Genomic DNA, 15867 nt, shown 5'->3' with positions numbered 1-15867 from the left:
CTGCTTTTGTTGCCCACTTTTATCTATTGCAACCAACAGATCGATTCCAGGGGGTTGGCTTGTGGCTAGGTGATAGATAGGGGGTGGATGCAGATTAGTTTCATATGCAGACCTAGTTTGTTGGATACCATGCATCGTCATCGCATCATCAGCTTGGATTACGATATATTCTATCTATCCTAGGATCTCCATGTTTCTATTTCTTGTTCAGTCAGAGAAAAAACAAATCAATAAAGAATACTAGCAATAAGAAAAGTACATGTAAGTATCAATCAAGTGATTGTGGTCCAGATACATGTATTTGTGCAAACATCACTGAATCCTTTTCAGGCTTTGAAATAAAGACTGCTATCATAATGTGTCTTGTTTATGATTATATCGGTAGCCACATAATATCAACCCTAGCATTAACTAAATGCAAGGGTCCTTTCATGAACTCATATTCTCAAGGACTTTTAATTATAAGAAAAAATATGCTGACCTGTATACTATAGAACAATAATTAAAGACTGCATTTATGTTTTTTTTCTGCAAGGGCAGACTCATATTAAAATGCTCAGTTAATGCTTCTTTTTTTATAAGGCAAATTTTGACTTTGAAGGTGGATTCATAAAGCACAAATTGACCTGGGAGGAAGGTTTTGGTGCATGCTTTTTAAAAAAAACAGGGTTCAGAATGGATCTTACACAATTTGTTCTCCAGAATTTTTCTTCTAGAATTGCAGATCATAGATGCATCTTTTTATGAGGCCCTACAGTACATGTAATTATTATTAATGCCTACAATCACCATCTAAAACTGCGAAAAGAGGAAACTGTGTTTTGAAGTAACAAAGCTTGATTTTGCTTAGCCTGAATTAAGTATGAATGCATCCTAAAAGAAATCATTCAGTGAAAAACACAGGGGTAAGGTGTCTTATATCAATGCATTTTTATGTAAATTTACAAAGGTGGAGTCAGAAAATTGAGAAAAATTTCAAGAGACATCAGGAGGTTAACTTTAAAGGAGGAGAATTTTGATATTTTCCTTTCATATTAAGTGTTGCAGGGCCAATTTACTTGAGAGTGGTACTTTGCAAACCTTAGCAAACCTTTGGCTAGATGTAATATAAAACAATGGACCACATCCATCAAAGACATGGATCCTTGGGGACTGATCTCCAAGGTACCAGAGCAGATAACTTCATATGTTGCCACTTTGCAATCCACTTGGAACAGAATGCCGGTTATCTTGTCTAATGGATTTGTTTGGCAACTCAGTATTTGGTGCATGCTCATGTAATGCAGAATAATTTGAATCCTTGTTCATAATTAATGGGGAAGTTTACCCTGACAAAAAGTTTATTGTAATAATAGCATAAAAAATTAAAAAAGGTATTGGATAATACTTGGAAAATACTTGAACATCATAGAATGAAAAAGTTATTAGAATTTTGATTACCGGTATTTGATTTGTGAAGTCATATGCGAGCAGCTTTCTTACATGTACATGTACATATCGATTGGTAAAAATCAATGAAATGTCATTTTCTCAGAAAATTGAAAATTGTTTTTATTGTAACTTCAGTATATCAATGCACAAATTATTTCACACCCATTCCTAAAAAGAAAATAAAAAAAATAAGTCATCATGAACTATCAAAAAATGAAATTAATGCATTTTATATACATATGGGGCAGCTGCTCGTTAATGACCTCACAAATGGAAAACTTGAAATTCTCTTAACTTTCTTAATCTTTAATGGATTTCCCTCAAACCTTCACCAATTTTTCTGCTATTTTTACAACAAAGTTTTCGTCAGGGTGAACTTCCCCTTTGAGAGTCAAGCTGTGAACGAAAATTGTTGAAGAGGCAAACTATTTGTAAGACATAGGCCTATTCTATATTAGGGCAAGTATCAACTTCATACATGTATGTATAACATAATTTCTCAATGGAATACGATTAGGGCCTACACTTGATATGGTAACACATACATGTACTCGCATACATCAGTCCCTCTTCAGTGCTCATTATAACTTCATATTTTTGAAAACAAATAACCTATACCCTCCTTGCCATTTAGCTCCATTTATACATGTAGTTCTTAGACATATTAATAGCTCTGATTATCCCTATATGACATGACTGATCAATGGGGACTGTTGAACATGTGAATTCACGTCATACAAATGTTATATAATCCTATATTGATAATAGTGTTTATAGATTTGTGCTAATAGGTGTAAATTGCTGCATATGAAATGGGGATTACAATACATGCAGGCCTATGTGGTTCTCTTTAACATACTCCATTTCTCTTCCCATTCAAATCATAAATGTAACTTTCATCTAACTGATACGTTTTAATTGACTTTCGTATCTTTTAAAAATCAGGCATAGTCTTTTTTTACCCTCGAATACAAATGGTTGTTTAATAATAATAGAATTCAGAACATTTGGATTTTCTTGTATCAAAAATATATTCTGTGGAGTAAACTTAATAGTAAACATAGGAGATGATATGACTCTACTTTACACCAAGCATTTCTACTGAAATTACCTTCAAGTGTTCAATTTTTTTTTACAGTATTACAAAATGTACAGCACTTGCTATTGGTGATCTTCAGTTTAAAAACAATGTTCTATTGTAAACTTTTACTTGGAAATATTTTAGTGTGATGCCCATTGTGAATCTGGAAATCATCCTATTAAACCTAGGTATTATAGTGTGATGTAAAAGATATGAATTCTTTCATATTTTGTTGCCACAGTTTTGGCAAAATCTTTATTTCCTATCAGTAGTTTGTATATATTTTTACATCCCTTTTTATCATGTATTATAGAAGAAATAAAAGGCACAACATTAGGCTCACATATTCTATGACTTATACCCTTTTTACACAGGATTATCTTAGCCCGGACTATCGCTAACCCCGAATCAGGAATGCTTGCTTTTCACACACGAAACTCGCTAACCCCGACTTGTGGTAGCTAGCTCATGCTTTAAATACATTTGTCGATCATTCGTAGTACAAGTACTTACTGTAACTCATACACTTTTTACACTTTATAAAATTTAACCCTGTACTATAGGTGGGGCTAAATTGCCATTTAGCTCCACCTATAGTTCGGGGTTAAGGTTAGCCCACTTTCATTTTACACTAGCGATCTTAACCCCGTACTATCGCCTTAGCACCGCAATTGCTGGGATAACCCTGCTTTTTTGCAGGGCCAAATAATCCAGTTCTAAAGGTGGGGTTAGCCCACTTTGCAAAAATGCTGTGTAAAAAGAAAGTGGGCTAAGCTTAACCCTGTACTATAGGTGGGGCTAAATGGCAATTTAGCCCCACCTATAGTACGGGTTTAAGGAAATTTTAGCGTGTGTAAAAAGGTATTAGGTTTTGGAATTTGTGATTAAACAACGTAGGCCTGCCTACTTCTTAGAGCAGGTGGTTTCAGACTGCCTTGAAGTTCGCCAGTTCCAGGTATTCTCTGATCAGGAAATTTACCCCGATCAGAAAATACCAGGTATTTTGGTAATGTGAAAGCAAACTACGCGTAATTTCCCCGAAAGAAAATACCCACTAAGTAGTAGGTACTTGGCGAAATTAGGAGAACTTTCGCGGGGATTTTACCAAGGTCGCAGGTATTTTGGCAATGTGAAAGCAATTTACGGGAACTTTTAGCCCAGCGTGTAGTTGGGCATCGTTGGGCGCGGGAGCTGTGGGTGGCTGCTGGGCTAGTGATTTTGAATCTCGCCTTGCCTGCTTATCAGACCATATACTGCGCATGCTCGTAACTTCAGGGACTTATCCTGAAGGGTATGTTTCGGGGCGGTATGAATGCAAGAATAATTGATGGGTATTTTTCAGCCAAAAAAAGTTCTCGTAATTTAACGGGGATTCTTGTGATCAAGGTGGTTTGAAACCACCTAGCCTGACATCTTGAAAAATATCGCAAAAAAAATCACCCTTGAAATTAAATTGTGATTCACATTGGGTTAAAGATATAATATTTCCTTCTTGATCTATTTTTAAATCATTAATAAATCTTATACCTTACACATGTATCTGCAACTGTTTGAATAAACAGACTTTCCTTTTTGTATTTTTCTATTTTTCAATAAAGGTTGCACTAACCAATTCATATTTTCAGATTTCTTAAGTACTGGTATAAAAAACAGCATGGAAAAAAATTCTTTCCAAGATGGATTATTAATTTTTTCTAGTATATTACGAAAACATTTGTCTGTAAAATAGATAAAAACTTAAGTTTGACTCTTTTATCTATCTCCTTAAAATGTAAATGTTATCTTATTAAAAAAAATTGAAGATGCATTTAAGAGATGGTAATTAAAAAGTTATTGGAAAGAAATAATACTCAAATTGTCATTCAGTTTCATGCTTGGCAAGTCCCTTTCTTTTATATCAAACTGAAACAGTCAAACAGACCCTTCTCCCAAATTATCAGAGACTCAAATATTCTATTCGAATACTTTATTTGTAAAATTTACCCATCAGTATGAAGGCATTTTTCAAATAAAAAGTGCATCTTTTACACAATTTGTTTTCTTCAATATAAGCCTTCATTTTTGTCTGAAAAATTCTTTGAATTTACCAAAACTTATTATACAAAGGACATGTAGGCATTAGTTTTGCAATGGACCCTACTATAAATGAGTTGTATCCTTGTTAATTTTATGATAATTTGATGGAGGTTAATTACCACCAGAACAATTCAGAATACAAATGAAATGATCATTGTCCGTTAGTTTTAATTTGTTCTCTACATGTCACGAGACACAGACATTTTGTCAACCAAATTGGGGATTCAAATATTAACTGACCATGTCTAAATCCTTTGTTTACCAAACAGTGCACCCAGTAGGGCATCTTGAGAAGGGGACTGATAGTCAATATTTGCAGAAGAACTGAAGTCCTCAGACCCCAACCTCTAGAGAAACAAGATGCACTTTTCCTCTTGAAGAAGGTTAAATTTCAGTGAAGATAACAAATGATCAATGCTAAAATACACCGTTTCTTATTCAGTAGATTAGGCATATTAGAAGGATTTCTTACAAACTTCTTAGTTTCTTACCTGGTGAAAATTACATGTAGTTGCTTATTGAAAATGAATACATGTTGTATGTATTGAAGCTGAAGGTATGTATGTATCCCCTGTCTGAACATTGTAATGAATTGAAAATAAAAACACCACCAAACAATTGTTTCCCGTAACTGCTGGCCCTAGTTCAGGCCACAAATTTTCAACAGGCTTCTATAAATTCAGTGGGTGCTGAGAGGCTTAGTCTGTCTTTTTCAATCATTGATGTGATTTATAAAAAATGAAAGTTTGAGCCATTTGCTTTCAATTAAGTTCATGAAACCTGGTGTTGGTCTAATTGAAACCATTGGTTATCATGGAGAGGGAATCGACTGATTATGCTAATGCTCATCAACATGTAGCTTCCTCCTTTTCAGGATACATATTGATCACTTGCCTGTTTATCTTGTTATGGTTTTCAAGAGACTTATAAAATACATCCTGAATATACTGGACAGTGTACTCTAAATCTTTGACCTGTCTTATTAAGAGGGTATCTGTGGTCACTGTTCAGGGATTGACCATTGTAGAGTTAAAGCAGAGCCATTAGTCACAATACAAGGATAATGATTTGCATTTAGGACTTTATTCATGTTTTGGGTCTTTTCATGTGTATGTACTAATACCCCTTTCAGTAATTCTTCCAATTCTGGTCCTGTTATGAACTAAACTAGTCTACACCTTGCAGCAAAATTGCTTGTGATGATTTACAATGGATTTTGTTTCTGTCATGAGGACCCTTTCAGTAAACCATCAGAAAGGAGAGTTACTTCCTAACTCCCTGGTTCTAAATAATGGCCAACAATTTACATTTGTTATCATCAAATTAAGTATTATCGATGTGAACACTCCTCTTGTCATCACAATGAATGATTGGAATCAAACACAACAAAACATGAGTTATCTTTCTAAGGAGACATTTCTGAGCCTGTAGCACAAACAAAAACCATACTGTTGTCCTATAAACTTTATTTTGTCTTACTATTATTTTCATCATACTAGTAGACCACCTAAATGAATTAGATTTAAAAAAAAGTGCCTAATTTTACTTTGCTTTCTTGTTCAATAAAAATTATGATGCAAAGCCAGCTGCAGATCATGATTTCACCTCTGAAAAGTATAAACAACACTCCCAGAACCAAGCTTGCAATGAGCGTTCTAAAACGGCATTTAAAAATGCTGGTTCTGTCTTCACAATGGAAGCAAAAACACCTTTTATACTATATGTATAGTAATAACATCAGCATCAACAATGGTATTCAAAGTTATACATACATTATACAGAAATTGAATGATAATTACAACTTTTTGGCCAAAGGCCTACATCATGCCCAGTATAGCTTACATTACATGTACGTTTTGTTAGTCATTACATGAACATTCATGTAAAAGGCAGGTCCTTCACGTTTCATGATCACATGTGAGAATATTTTTATAGACAGTTTATAACTCAGATCATGGGATGATATTCTAGGATCTAAGTTGTATACTGCCATCTACTGTTATGGATTTGTGTTTTCAGAGGAGCTGTCTAGGTATTTGATATGCCAGTTTATGCCTCAAATTATATACAAGTGCCTCATTATAATTCAGATCACACCTCTTAAAAAAAATCCCCAGTTAATGGGTTCTCACTTGTGGTTGTCTGTGTGAGATTTCCCCCCCTGTGTTTTCTTGTTTTACACTAAGTTACAATCTTGGAAATTCTCAAATATCTTGGAGAAGTTTGAAAAAATCCCTCTTAGTTTGAATTCCAATAATTGTAATTGGTTTGTCATTTATTTAATCTTGAATTTGACTTAATATGCTACCAACTCTTATCTACAAAATGTTTTTTTTTTTAGATAGAAAGTTAATAATCTGTATTAATGCAATCATGGTGATTGTTTTGTGATATCTTGATTCTGTTATATATCATGGATAGGGAAAATAGATTTTCAATATTTATCTATAGCTTGTCTTGGCTCATATCAGGATAATTATGTGTAACACCTAAATTTCTTTGCAGTGCATATTAGCAGGTTTGTGATCAGGTTGTTTTCACCATAGCTTGGCCTGTTGTACAGGAAGAGAGAAGGAAAAACTGAAATGACTACAAACCTGAAGTGATGGACCATGTCTAAGCTCTACCATGTATGACCATCCCTGCTCTGAGCGTAGAGATAGGACTTACAGACTGCCTCATGTGTGACCATCTCACTTTCATATCAGCTCATGTGTGACTACTCATTTTGAGAGCTGTTCTTGATCAGTAGCAAGCTCAATACAATCTTTGTGGTGATACAGCGCTTTGCGGTTATCTACTTATACTTTAGAATTATTGCGATGATTATAGGACAAAGTGAAATGTTGAATTGGATAAGAAACAAGATGGGATAAGTGCCTTGGTAAGACATACTTTCAAAAGAGAAAGTTATATTTACTGTACATGTAAGTGCTACATGCATATTCACTCATTGTCTTACATATTGCTCAAACATCTGACTATTTTAGCAATTTATAATTATTTGATTAGGAGCCTTATTTATTGGGATTAGATTGATAAAATGGTGAAAGAAAATATTTCAAAATACTTGGGAATACTGTAGTGTAGATTGTAAACTTTGACCAATCAAGAACTCATGTTAATTGGTGGTTTTGAAAACATCTTTGAGTGGGACCCTTATATATCTAGCCTTTATTTTAGAATTGGTATTTAGGCCCTGTATTTTAAAATCCAATAAATCAAATTCCAATTTCCTTTTTTTATAGATAAGCTTATTTTGTACTGCATTCTCTCATGGGGAAATGTAACTGTGAGGAGAAAAAAGGGATTTTTTTTCAGAAACTGTTTTTTTTTCTGCCGGGGATAGAACTTTAACTGAGACTTCTACACTATCTCTAATGTATCATCAGGAGATTCTACCTGCTGAGGATTAGTTTTCTTTGAAGATAGGATTTCCCTTTAATGAAAAATAAACCAGTTCTATGAGGGCAGTACGGTTAGATTATGTGACTCACCCTGAAATCCACCAAGCGTAATCAAGAGTAACTTGTGGAAGAAATGAAGTGAAGCATGAAGGCATGATGGAGATGGAAGGAAGGATCCCTGTTGTGTCTGGCTTGCCCTCAAACCCTTACCATTGTCAAGGTCACTCGCCAATCCTAGAATAATGCATTCAAAATTCTAGATGCCTCATTTGAATAGAGTAGGCACACCCGCTGTGGGAGGTGGGGGGAAATGGGTGAACTTGAAGAAAGGAACAAATTTCTGCGTCTTAATTTGCAAGTTACCCGAGAAATTTGTCATCTCGGGTGGAAGCTTTGTTCCTATTCAATCTGTTGCTAAAATCCCTGATATTACTATTGCATCATGAAAGGGAGTCTGTGACCCACTGGAGCATACATTGTTGCAGTAATTGCTGACTAGGTCTTCATCTCAAGCAGTTCCTTACAACACTTTGTCCTTGACTTCCCTTTTCTTCTTTGTCTGCATGTTTGATTATAAGTTTCACTTTCTATTGTTACATTACTCAAGATTTCTGGTGAGACATGACACATTTTTAAGTTGAGAATAAAGGTTTGTGTGAATATTGATCAGTTCACAAGCTCAGTGGAACTGTTAGGAAGTTGATAATGTTTGATTTAAGAATTCAGTTTCATTTTATGAGGGCAGAAGACATTGCTCTACTTTTCTGATAAAGCTATTTTCAGAGAGATCTATCTTAGAGGATAAGCTGTGGATTTTACATCAACACCTGTAAATTGACAGATGATTCTCATCCTATAGGCTGTTTTGCCTCTGGTGTTTATTATATCAGAGAAGATACCTTGCAAAATGTTTTTTCAGTCGTACAATCAAATGGTTCTATTTTTCTGCAGGAGGTGAAAAATGAGCCTAGGTATCCAATTGAAGAAATTAACCTACAAATTAGAATACAGATAGGCTGAAAGAACGAACTGAAGATTTAGGCCCGTAGAGCTCTAGGAAGTAAAGAATACATCAGTTTTATTGGAACTGATATGAAAAGAACATCTGAGGAAATAAAAAAGTACATTACAGGCAACCAACTAAATTACAAAAAAAAAAACTTTCACAACAAATAGTTCTCATTATAGAATTGTTCATTTTTAATTAGTTGTAGGCCTATATGTTTGTGAGCTCATTTTCTTGTCTTACAAAATAATGTGGTATCAGCTCCAACATGAAGTCATATGGCAAGTCAATGAACTTTTGCCTTACCCACAATGCCCTCTGATATATAATATACATTTTTTTTTCAAGTTGAGAAAAGTAACCCATGTACAAAAATACATTCAAAACCAATGATTATTAACTTATTTTTGGATTATAATCAATTTGTATGCATATAAGAAATTAAGCATAACAAATTATTGTTGGCTTTGCCGGAATATGATCCAGTACAATACATGTTCCACAATACACATTAATGTTTGTGGTCTAGTATGAACAAAAAAATGAAAATCGCAGATAATAGATGTCCATAAATGGTTGAAAAAATATGTGGAATGTGGAATTTCAGCAAATGTCTGACAAAAAAATGCTTGAATTTATTTAGAGTAAACCATACATTCAACATAAAAGTTCATTCTTAATTTGTGTAAAATTTTCTCTGTTCAAGCAAAGTGACAATTCCATGAGTTATTTATTTAGGCCCACAAGAGTCATGTAAATTCAAATACACTTAAATTTTGAATCATAGTATTTTGTTGACTAAATTTGAATAATACTTTGATAAAAAGACATTTTTGTTGTTGAAAAATTGCATTTTGAAAGTCAAATCTACATTAGATATACGAAAGAGCAGATTTTATCACCATTACAATTGTCATTTTAAAGAGAAATTCCAGTAGTTGCAGTAAACACTGATTTCATGAGAAAGTCTGTAAAACAAGGCTTAATTGTCAGTATATCATCGAGGATCTAGATCTGGTACAGTTACATTAACTGAACTTTGTGAAATCTTGAAATCTACGCTGAAAAATTTTCACACTGAAGATCCCCAACACAGATAAGCGCACGTGGGACAATGTATAATTATTGCTTAGAGCGTCGGGCCTGATGCTCTACCCGAATCCTGTGCTTATTTGCTGATTTCTCAGCAATTACACAATTTCTTCCAGAATCCTTTGGCACATGCGTTTTATTTGTACAAACAGACACTTTGGTGGTCATTTCATTGGATTCTGTACGAACTTATTTTGATATTGTTACCAAAACTAGCATTTACCTTTAAAGGTTTCCGTAGGATTGCTGTATACTGTAGGTCTACATGTGTACAAATGAACAAAGTGGAATTGAATACTGTCAATCTTTATGGACCACACAGTAATGTTATGAAGAAGCAATTGTTTATGTGATTTAGATAGAAGTCAGGAGCAGCCTGCTCTATGGAATGTCAAAGGAGATTAGCTATTTGAGGTTATCTTGTGATAACAACTGCCTATCAGAGAGTGTGACATCATGACAGCATATTTAAAGGACGTTTGTTCATTTTACCAATGCTGGTAACTCCTTGATTTTACCACTTGGATAGACTGAGTAATACAATAAATTTTCAGTGTCTCTTTTGGTATTAGTTATAAAATTTAAGCTTGGAGGTCAAGTCCACCCCATAAAATGTTGATTTAAATAAATAGAGAAAAAACTAGCATATCACTGAAAATTTCATCAAAATCGGATGTAAAATAAGAAAGTTATGACATTTTCAAATTTCACTTAATTTCACGAAACAGTTATATGCACATCCTGGGCGGTATGCAAATGAGGAGACTGATGATGTCACCCTCTCACTATTTCTTTTGTATTCTATTACATGAAATATGATTTTCTCCCCCTTGTCATGTGAAATTTAGTTTTATTCCTCCCTGCACATGTGGAATGAACATTTTTTAACATTATGTGATTCAGTCAAGATTTACCTTATTGTCAATTCTGTAAAAATTGAATTTTAAAATCATTCAAACAACAAAAAACAAAAGAAGAAGGTACAGCTAACCAAAATACAATTCATTTAATATGAACAAGAAGACCTTCTTTAAAAAGAAGCCTGTGCTTAGAAAATAAAGTTTGAGTATAGGCTCATACATGTATACATGTACCTAGTCCTTTAGTATTTGGTGCCCACAATACGTATTCATGCTGTTCATGCCTGGGGTCTCTTTTAATCAGCCATTTGCAGTTTAAGCCCAGAATGATAGGACAATAATAAAAGAGCAAAACCTGGGTAATAAATGAGGCGTGAATAATTGAGTAAGGGGAACATGAAAATTGACACCATGCATCTGCTGTACATTCATGATAAGAATGTGTGATAACAAGTGTTAATTGCTAACCTCCAAGATTAAAAAATCAGTGACAAATGAAATTATGTCCCTGGGTTTTCTGTGTGACTTGCAGTTCAGATTTGTGTTTGCAAGAAAACACTCCCCTCTTTGCCGGTCATAATATCGAATTGAAAAAAAACCTTTCCTGATTGATGGATAACGTTATTTATTAACATGTACCTCACTTATTACAAGTAAGCATGTCTTAGCATTGGAATCAGAAGCTCCTTGGAATCACCAAAACATTATACCAAGGAGCTCCTTGATTATACTGTAAACTGACTGACTTACACGTGTATGTTGAGAGTCACACAGAGAAAAGGATGTGTGGGAGTGGACAATAGATATTTGTCAACCAGACCTCTTTTTTGTAATTATGAAAAGGCATTTGCACAAAAGTCCTTTTCAGTGAAATATTTTTGAAACATCTAATGAAAATATGGAGCGGATTCAGCAACTCACATTGCCACAACCTTACTATACAGTGCGTATCAAAAAAAAGTTTACACTTTGAAGATATCCTGTAAAATTATAATTTTGTAATATCCTGAAGATTTTTCCACATTTTATCATTGGTACAGATCCATTTAAGAAAATGACGATATAACTATCGAAAAATATTTCCGCTTGAGTGAGCACCACTTATTTTTGAAAAGTTAGTGAAAAATGATTTGCGCAGAACTTTGAAATAGCTATGCGAATAAAAGTAAACCTTTATTATGAAGAACACGTATAATTTTAATAGCAAGCACAATTGGTTTGAAGATATCTTTGACCTCTTTTAACTTCTTTCCTTGCCCAATACACTTCGAAAAGTGCATTGCGCCCCGCCCCACTTTCCCACACACCAAGGCCATCAAGACGATATTTTATTTACACTGAGCTGTGATTTACATAAAATGAATAAGTCTTGATTTTTATTTTGTTAATCATTGTCAAGCTTGGGAAAAGTTAAATGTCAACCCACTTTAAATAGTAAAAACTTAGTGAAAAAGTGCTGGAGATGTCTGATGTAAATTTTTGTTTAGATTTAGTTATGTCCTCAGATCCAGCTGGCACAAAAAGGGTAAAAAGTTGTGCTTACTAAGTGTTGAAATTTCAATTTAGGTGGCAAAATTTGTTTAAAAATGCCTGAATGTATCTGTTTTATCTTAATTGACTAAAAGTGCAGGGGAAATGTAGGAAAAATGTATAGCAGGGTAAGTTTGATTTCGCCCTTTCCCTTGACTTTGTGTGAAAACTAGCATTTCTGCACAAACAGATTTCTGCGAGCTTTACAAAACTGGACAGTGCTCACTCAAGTGTAACATTCTGTCAAAACTTTTACTTTCATTTGATAGATGAGACCCTAACCCAAGATTATATGTGAAAAAATTACCCACATGTTGTATATTTTTTAATTCCCAGAGCTTTTTCAAAGTGTAAACTTTTTTTTGATACGCACTGTATATTGAGTTAATTTCATCATTTTTGTCTCGCCTGCATAGCGGAGCGAGACTATAGGCGCTACTTTTCCGATGGCGGTGGCGACGGCGTCGTCGTCAACATTGAAATCTTAACCAAGGTTAAGTTTTTGAAATGTCATCATAACTTAGAAAGTATATGGACCTAGTTCATGAAACTTGGACATAAGAGTAATAAAGTATTACTGAATACCCTCCTTGAGTTTCAGGTCACATGACCAAGGTCAAAGGTCATTTAGGGTCAATGTACTAAGACCATGTTGGGGGAATCAATATCGAAATCTTAATCAAGGTTAAGTTTTTGAAATGTCATAACTTCAAAAGTATATGGACCTAGTTCATAAAACTTAGACATAAGGGTAATAGTGTACCACTGAATATCCTGCCTGAGTTTCACATCACATGATTAAGGTCAAAGGTCACTTAAAATTCAACAAACCTTGGCCATCTTGGGGTTATTTGAGGAATTGTCATAACTTGAAAAGTTTATGGATCTACATGTAAATCATTAAACTTTGACATAAGAGGTACCATGTATCCCTGAATATCATTCACAAGTTTCAGGTCACATGACCAAGGTCAAAGATCACTTACGGTCAACAAACTGGCCATATTGGGGGTATTTGAAAAATTGTCATTTGAAATTTTCTGGATCTTGTTCATGAAACTTGGACATAAGAGTAATCAAGTATTCTTAAAAATCCTGTGCAAGATTCGGGTCACATGACCAAGTCAAAGGTCATTTAGGGTCAACAAACTTTGGTAATGTTGGGGGTATTTGTGGAATTATCATAACTTTAAAAGTTTATGGATTTAGTTCATGATACTGGACATAAGAGCAGCAATGTATCCCTGAATACTTTGTGTGTGTTTCAGGATTATGGCCAAGGTCAGGGGTCATTTAAAAGTCAATGAACTCTAGTGTTGGGAGTATGTGTTGAATTGGCATCATAACTAAGGAAGTTTATGGTACTTGCTCATGAAACATCGACATAAGGGTAATCTAGTATGATTGTTTTGCACATGTCTTAGGTCACATGATTATGGTCAAAGGTCATTTTGGGTCAATGGACATAATATTTTATTATTAGTGTTTTCTTCTGTGAAGAATTATTCATTAGCTGTTTTTCAAAGGAAGCACTGCTGCTATATCGAATTGCGTAATGCAGGCGAGACTGCCTGAGACGTTCCACTTGTTAGCACTACTCAGCTACTACTATTACTACTACTTTCCTATCTTTACTGTGTAAGTTATGTAATATTTGGTTGAAGATTCTTGCAGAAGAAAACCCTGAATAGTCAGAAGTATTACTACAGTAAGATGTATTAGGTGAATATTGGGATAATCATAGAATCACACCTTTCTTTCATGTATAAGTGCTACATGGTCTTTTTTTTAATATTGTAGGATCTGTAGCTATTTGAATAAAATTACTTTTTTATGTTTTCTTGAGCCCGTTCCATGTAGCATGTGCAGAGCATGACTGAAGGGGGGGAGGTAGAAGAGTGATGTTAAAAATCAATGAAACTTTTCTTTTGATATGAAGGTAAATTATTTCTGAATAAATAAAGGGGAATTTTGTTGTCACAATGATGAAAACGTGCCATCAATTTGTATTTGTTGATGATCAGTTTATGGTGTGTCGTGCATTCATAATATTACATGTAGATCTATCCCAAAGTTCATGAATTTATGCATGTGTGTATTGTAGCCTGGGGGTGAAGAAACCTAAAATTTTTGTTTATTTCTTGCTTTTAAGTAGTTTGTGTTATTGGCACATCACAATTAGGGCGAGAAATGGGGTAGTTTGTCATGATAATGGATTGGAAGTGTGTGTTGAGAGAGCTAATTTCCTGCTTTTCCATTATGACTTTATTCCAGTCTTATGGCAAATGTCTGGAAGGAAGTGTAGTGTTCCCTCTTGAAATGCACTTGAATTCAAGATGAATTACAAGCAGCTCTTCCAGACAACTTTTGTTCAGTGTATAGTATAATTGCATTTTACTCCTAATTTCTATTGAAAGTTTTAGTTTCTTTGTGTCAAATTTAGTGTTGTTTTAGGTGGTTCTTATAATGTAAAACTGACATCACTAACTTCCAGTATATCATGTTATTCAAGTACTTTTCACTTTCTATTTTACTAATGTATATTTTAACTCTGAAACAATCTTTGATTAATCATTCATTCCATTGATGTGTGAAAACAAGGAGGAGTTTGCCTTTCACAAATTGTCAGGGTTTTGCTTTGTACCATGTACTGTAAACGCTATTATTTTTACGGGATTAATTTTTCGCACTTGGTGGCTTCAAAACAAACAGCATATTTTTTAATTCACACCCCACACTTCATAATCACAAAGTCACTCCCTTCCCTATCTGTGAATGGTTTTAATTAACATTTCAGCAACAAAATTGTATTTTATGATCATAATTCTAGCTCTAAATTGGTGTAATTCAGCATTGTTTTGATCCATTCATGAGCTTTTTTGACATTTCGCGCAAGACAAAATGGAGGCGCTGCTGGCCTGGTATGGACGGCCGAGCACCGGGTAAGGACTTGTGGGATTACGGCTAGTCAAAGTGCATGGGATCTTTGATCAATCAACAAACCTGGGTAATGGACAAGACGTCTTGTAAAAAACTAAACAGATCTAAACACTCGCCAATCAAACAACAAAAGCAACTTAAATTTGAAGCAAAATCATTATTTCAATACTGGTCTGCAACTGTTAAAAAATGATTGCATTGGAACAAATTCTTGCGATGCATATGATTTTGGAGCTCAAGTTTGCTTCTAAAATGTCGCCCTCTATGGGTCAAACTATGCAGTCCCTTTGCCAAAACGATACCCGCAATTGAACTGCAGTTCAAAACTTGCGCTAAAATAGATGCTCATAAATTTGCATGTTTTAAATTCGCGCTCGCTGATCTTGCCGCGAAAATTTCCACTTTTATAGAAAATACATTTCATATAAATAGTGTTTTTAAACC

General features: G+C 34.3%; 1 long non-coding RNA gene across 2 annotated transcripts in view; it reads left to right on the top strand.

The window, feature by feature from the left end:
- Positions 1 to 15867, top strand: part of LOC121410474 — a 58784-nt gene that overhangs the window by 4192 nt on the left and 38725 nt on the right. The window lies entirely within an intron of this gene.

This window comes from Lytechinus variegatus, chromosome 3 (genome assembly GCF_018143015.1).
Source record: "Lytechinus variegatus isolate NC3 chromosome 3, Lvar_3.0, whole genome shotgun sequence".
Taxonomy (NCBI): Eukaryota; Metazoa; Echinodermata; class Echinoidea; order Temnopleuroida; family Toxopneustidae; genus Lytechinus; species Lytechinus variegatus.
This window is presented reverse-complemented; position numbering and strand designations above follow the sequence as displayed.